Here is a 7,294-nt window from a genome sequence, read left to right as displayed (position 1 = left end):
TATTAAATGATCTACCTTCAAGCTGCATTTTATAAAGCTAAGTAATCTTCCTAATGATAGTATCTTCAAAGTAGAGCAAGAAAAAAAAAAGAAACAAATAATGGTATTTGCAATTAGTTTTTGGATCTAAGAATCAAAACCCCATATAGGATCATACTTATCATTTTTAGGAGCATGTAATTTTTATTTTTTATTTTCTATTTTACAACACATTCTGTAACTTTAAATATTGTTTATATACGGTCATTCACAAATATCACTTTTATTGATATGACCACACGTGCAACGCACGTACATATATATGTGTGTGTGTGTGTGGTGAAATGTCAGTTACGAGAGTACCAGAAAGCAGTTCTTGTAGTACTCAACCATTTTCTCATGTTCCAAGACTTTTGTAAGCTTGTATCCATCAAGCTTGTTCATTTCCTTCTAGATGATTAAAGCACAGTTAAAACATAACAATCTAATACAGGAAGCATCTCACGTTCACGCTGCAGGATTAGGATAATGTTGCACATCGAAGGGGTGTAATGTATGTAGTCTATCCTAACACAAATATCAGTGATTGATTCCACGGTTTGGACCATGTTATAGGATGTTCCAAGGCTGCCCTTCATTATAAAGCAGATAAATTATACATGAAAAATGCACCAACCAGCTACCCTTGAAGTTTAAGCTATCACCAAAAGAAAAAAAAAAGACAATTTTAACAATTTCCAGCCTTAGTCTCTATGCTTTCCAAGTGCAAGTCATGAACCCTTTTCTATTGTGATGAACATGTTATCTCATGTAATCAGATTAGCATACCATAAATAATAAAAGATTAAAAGAAAAGAATTATCTGAGTCCACAAAACTCACTGTGTGTCCTTAAAAACTTTAATCCCCTCAAGTACCCGAGGTTGTAGATTAATTCCTCCCAAGATAAAATGGATTAACCATTAAAGAAATAGTGGTACATCAAACTTCGATAATTTCAACGAACTCAAAATGATAGCAACGGATCACACACATAGACACAATCAATCGATTTTTTTTAGTAAGAAATGTATGCAAAAAAAATTCCTTTCAACCAATTTATAAGTATGCTTAACATACTTAGATTCAACACATACTTGACATTTTGATTTATTACACTAGAAGTTAGGCAAAACCTCTAAGTTGATCAGTTTTTGCAAGGTTTTGTAATTGATATGCCCTAAGTGTTTATGTCACAAACAGTTTGATTCAAGCAAGTAAGAACAAACAGAAATACTGAGTTTGAAAATACCTTCCATGAGGTAAATTTTTTGCACAAATATTTTGTTCTTTACTTTTAATAACTTCGTCAAATACAAACGTTGTTTTAGAGTCAGCACCTTGCCAAATGTCCTTTTCAGAAGGACCTTTCCATAACATTCAATTTGGTTGTTATAGAATTACTCATGATCATAGTCGCATTGGTCCAATAAAGGTAATATGACCCAAATGTTTATTTTATAACACAAACATGACAGATCACTTTTCACCAATTTTCATGTCTATACAAATAAATTTATTTTAATAGACATATCTTTTCATGAAAAATCAGAATATTTTAAGTGACAGTTTTTCATCAAAGAACACAATTATTTTGAACGAGTAATATAATTTTATGATTTTATACTAGTCATATTATATACTAGGAAAGAGAGACTCAACCACCACAATATCAAATATACTCCAAGAATTTTGTGGGTCTAACATAATACAAGAATGTCATTAAATTTTACATCTTGTACTTTCAAATTTTAAATTAGATAGTAAGTCTAATTTAGGTTTAATCACAAGTAAAGAACCCCCGACATTTTAAATATGTTCTCAAAAATATTTGTCAAGTATTTGAATTATTTTCCACCTATTTTTTCCAATGCTTTCAAATTGTATACCATCAAAATACACATTGGCAACACAAAGCTTTCTTTTGGAGATTTAATCCATAGAAACACTCATTGTAGGCACAAAAATTACTAATTTTATGTCACTAGTATTTTTATTTCTCATTTTTTGTCACAAATAGATAGACCACTTAGTATTTAGAATACTAACAATAAAGATTCAATCTTTATACAACTTGTTTCTAGTTTAACGATAAAGTTTTTATATTCTTCTAATCGTTAACCAAATGAACCTTGAATTCTGGTGAAGTTTTTATATTCTAAGAATCTCAGTTTCACATACAAACAGAGTAGTAAACCAAAAAGGTTTTAATCTCCAAAATTTCAAATACAACATTATTTCTAACTAACGATTAAATTTTTTATATTCTTCAAATCATTTAGCCTTAATATTCCGGACGAAGATTTTGTACTCTTCAAGTTGAAATATTCATTCAAACAGAGTATTTAAAAATTGGTGAAGTTTCTTATATTCTTCAAACCAAAGGAGTAACAAAATCAAAAAAAAAAATTGTCTCCATAAATCAAACACAATCAAATTTTACAAATACTACAAAAGTTTTTTTTCAAATAGAAAACATATTTCTAAATATATATTCTGAGATCATCACATAATGATCATCTATTCTAACATTTCTGAAATAAATCTCATAACTTATAAATGATAGACAAAAAATAATCAAGGGAAATAAAGATAGAACCTGATTTTTACTCCCATTGAGTCATATTCTATATGTCAGCAAATGATTCCATGCAAGTTAATTTCTTTCTAGTTTTTTTTTCCTTTCCTAGTTTCTGTCATATTCCAAATTTCCTTAGAAGACATTGCATTTCAACGAGCTAGAAACTCAAATGTATGTTCAAATATTGTGAGGAGACAACATCTGTCCGTTTACTTCTTCTCATAGTTATATAAAATCAAGAATATAGGAAAAATAATTAAAGTGCACATCTTGGCCTCTATGCACAAAATAGTTTTTCTCATTGAAAAGAAAACTGAAGGGGTACAATGCTTGAATGCACTTGGGAAAAAAATAAAATAATTTTACTCATCCAAGAAAAACTTACTACAGAAAATATACTCAAACATATTAAAGTAGTACTAATTCATATCAAATCTCTTTTATCGTATGATAAAATAATTCTCTTTCTATTCTTTTTTTCCACAACAAAAAGAAAACAGAAAATAAAAGTAATTTTCTTACAACAGAAAATATCAACAACAATAAATTTCTTAAGTTTGTTATCTCTTGTATTCAGATTAGCAAATCGGAAATAATAAAAGATGAAAAGAAAAACAAAAGAACTATATGAATCTACAAAACTCATTGTGTGTCCTTAAGAAATTTAATCCCCTCCAAGTACCCGAGGTTGTATATTAATTCTTCCCAAGATAAGACGGATTAACCATTAAAGAAGTAATGGTACATCAAACTGTGATAATTTCAACGAACTCAAAATGGTAGCAACGAATCACACACATAGACACGATCGATCGATTTATTCTGTAAGAGATGTATGCAGAAGAAGGAAAGAATGCAATGCTGAAAAATGAGAGTCTCTCTATTATAGCCAACAAAGGGTAAAAGGTCACAACTTTTTGGAAAAAAGGACAACCTTTAAGAATGGTCACAACCCTTTGGAAAAGGCACAACCTTTCAAATGGTCACAACTCTTTAGAAAAGACACAATCTTTCATAAAGATCACAACCCTTCGGCAAAGTCACAACCCTTCAAGAGAGTCACAACTCTTGATTTCCTATTGACACCTTTAAAACTCAACAGAACATTCTACAATACAACTTATAATACAAGTAAATTAAGTATAAGAATAATAATATTTCGTATATAACATTAAAATATTAATCATACTTAACACTCCATATCTAATATAAGTCATACCTCAATCCATTTGGCAAGTTTAGGCCTCCCGGTTGTGATGTCATAGTTAAACCCCTCTGGCATGAAAATTTGGAACCTTTCGATAAATGGAGCATGTGGTATGTCAACCTAGCACAACAAAGTTTTCATATCAGAATAGAGACTCTATGAAATTTGAAAATCTAGGAAAAAGTACACCCACACTACTATGTACTGATTGTCGATTATGTTTTTGGGTAAAGCTACCATCTCACACGACACATCATCGAAAATGAAAACGAAATAAATGAAAGTAATGACCTGACTTTATTGACCGAGGAAGAAAGGTCCATCATAAAATTTGTGGAGAGCTTTTTCTAGGTAATCAAATTGTGCACCTGACCTGACTTTATTGACCGAGGAAGAAAGGTCCATCATCAAATTTGTAGAGAGCTTTTTCTAGGTAATCAAATTGTGCACCTGGTACAAGTGTGAATACTGTTAACTTGCATAAGAAATATTTAACAAAGAAAACATAATGAGTTTCAACGAACAAAAGTTCAAATATCATCGGCCAGCGTCCGTGCATCTCTTGCGAATGATCTGTATACGCCGGGGACTAATGTAGTATCACTATTAGCTATCAATTCTTCAGAAAATTTCTGATTTTCAGGGTCCTACATCAATTTGCCGATATTTTCTTTTTATCAATCTACATCTTCAGATTTTCTAAATAGATAGGACAATAATAAACTTTTGAACCTTACATCCGGCAAAAGTGATGGTCATTCAAAGTTACTATCAACATATTTAAAAGATTCAAACTCTCTCTTATCACTTTATTGTAGTGCTCCAGCGATGGCACCTGTGAGGAGCAGAAAATATAACGAACCAGAAGTGTAAATTTACAAATTTAAACATTCACTTGCTTTAAAATCCTCATCAAAAAGTTTATGTGCCAATTTGATGATAGATAAGACTAGATCATTTATGCACTGGCTCAGTCAATAATCATTGAATTCGAAGAGGAAGAGAAATCTCTTTCCCGAAAATTCATGGACATTTTCTTCGGGAGTTCTAGTACAATTTAAAACGAGGCCAAATGTCAATGTCAAAATTTTAACTCAAGATTTTCAAATACAAGTGAATTGGGCAAGCGAAAAAAAATGTTAGTTAGGTGAAAAATTACCTTATTTGTTGGGTAAACTTTTTCCTTGTACCAATCAGGCTTGTTTTGAAGATCAATTTGAACTAACTTGATCTTGTCTTGCAAATCCTCCAATTCAAAATGTTAGAAAATTTATCTAGGCAAACAGACCCATTGTCGGGTATAAGAACACATAGACTGAATCATTTCAAGAAGGATAGAATTACTTCCAAAATGAAATTAACAAAAGACATCAATAAAATCAACAATTCTAAGTAGCACTTCTGTTCAGAGGTGGATAGAACTTTTGAACTATGGGTTCATCCAAATAAAATATTTTTGACATAGAATGTAAATATGTATATCAAAAATCACAAAAAAAAAAATTAACGACTATTAAAATGCGATAGAAATGCCAAGGCCTGTCGTAGATAAGAGTTGTATATGATAAGTTTGGGTCTTATATCTTATTCACGAGAATTTCTTCTCTCCGGTCGAGCAGCAAACAGCCCCTTGTATAGGATTTGACTCCTAAGAAGTTACTGCTTTTCATCAGCCGTTGCGCGCTAGCGCTTTTCTCAACCTAAGAAAGGGGCTGCTAGTTATAGCGCGCAGTGTACTAATAAATAGGAAAAGTGAGTTGAGATTACTAATGACGGATGGAAGTTGAGGGTAGAACATGTTCGGTGCCTCGCTCTTGTCTCCTTCCCTATAGACTAAAAATTATAGGAATCATATGGAGAAAGAACAGGCATACACATCGCCTCTCGATCCAATCCATCTTCCCTAGCATCCCAGCACACTCTTGATACAAAAGAAACCTCTAGACTGGGGAGAGATACCGCTACGTCGAAGCTGGTCAATGGTAACCTAAGAGAAAGTAACAACTACGATAAGGGCACGAGAAGTTTTGTGAAGGTAGAGAGAGATTGTCAAATCAGACTTCAAATTGGGGCGCCACATGTTACGAAAGTAGAGACCGCCCCAAGCTTCGCCCTAATTTCCATCTAAGGTTGAATAAGATTAGATTAGTCTCACTAATTCACATCTAAGGCCTAACTGTATGAAATTTTTTTGTGATTCCCCTTCTTTTATTATACTATTAAAATTTGAACCCATTGATTGTTAAAGTATAACAAGTTTAATGTTATTAAAACCTAAAAGGTTGAAAACATCAAGTTTAGATCGTGTCAGTCAAAATTCAGGAAGTCATTACTACTTTTAGTGTGATAGCATGGAGAGGGAGTCTTGACACAAAAAGTAGAATTATATATCTAGTGTCGTTTAAGTCATTGAGAGGCGTGAAAACAACATCTTCAAAGAAATGCAAGTGCACAATGCATACCATATACACCATTTAACCCAAACCCCTGCAGGGTTGCACTAGCTGGATATATGACATTACATGCACGGATAGTCATTTCCAATATCAAGGCTAGACAGAATAATTGCATGAAGCAGTGTACTAAATTTACAAGACTGAAATCTAATATGACCATGCACATCCAAATTAAGAACTACTCCCTCTTTTTCATTTTATGTGGCAGTATTTGACTGGACATGAAATTTGAAAAAGAAAAAAGATTTTTAACATCTATCAAAAGTATCTTTTCTACTTTTGATCATATGCATGACATGACACTTTTATAGCTATAAATACATGCAATTACAAGTAAAATGGTTAGTTCAAAGTTAAGGAGTCTCCAAATATAGAAATATTTCCATGTTTTTATACAAACTGCAAAGAGAAAAGTGAGATAAAGTAGTATGGAGGAAGTAGTAAAAGGGTGAACCTTAAAATTCCTGGTAATCTACACACGCTGAGAATAGGAGATTGATAATTGATATACAATCTTCGGACAATACAATAGAGTCAGATCACAATTTTCACTTAAAGGAATAAAACTGTAATGATGACAAAGAACACATTTTTCATAAGGCAGACTAAAAACACATTTTTCTTAAGGCAGACAAGAAATAAATTACGGGAAAAATTGTAATTAAATTTGGTAGTTCCATCAAAGAGATATGGGGGTTGGGAAGTAGAATCCAGAGATGGTGGTAGAACTTCTTGTACACTTCTGTGCAAATAAAAGAATAACCCCATCAACATCCATATCGAAAGCAACCTAATATAATCAATTTACATACAACATACATATACAACTATTACTTAATCCAAATTTAAAATCAATGGTCTTGTTGTATCACGCACGCGCACACACACCCAGAACCCACCTACTGTATCATCATCTTTTTTCTTCCTTTTTTATTGGCAATTCAACTAGTTCCATGAGATACCTTCCACAAACAACAACAACAACAACAACAATAGCAACAACAACAACAACAACAACAACAACAACAATAAG

General features: G+C 32.1%; 1 pseudogene; it reads right to left on the bottom strand.

Annotated features, from left to right (window-relative positions):
* Nucleotides 1-330: 330 nt before the first annotated feature.
* Nucleotides 331-7,029, bottom strand: LOC125873829 (glutathione S-transferase L3-like; annotated as a pseudogene).
* Between the last annotated feature and the right edge of the window lie 265 nt (nucleotides 7,030-7,294).

The sequence above is a fragment of the Solanum stenotomum genome, chromosome 8 (assembly GCF_019186545.1).
Source record: "Solanum stenotomum isolate F172 chromosome 8, ASM1918654v1, whole genome shotgun sequence".
NCBI lineage: Eukaryota > Viridiplantae > Streptophyta > Magnoliopsida > Solanales > Solanaceae > Solanum > Solanum stenotomum.
Note: the sequence above shows the minus strand (reverse complement) of the source record. Positions and strands in the feature narration are given on the sequence as shown.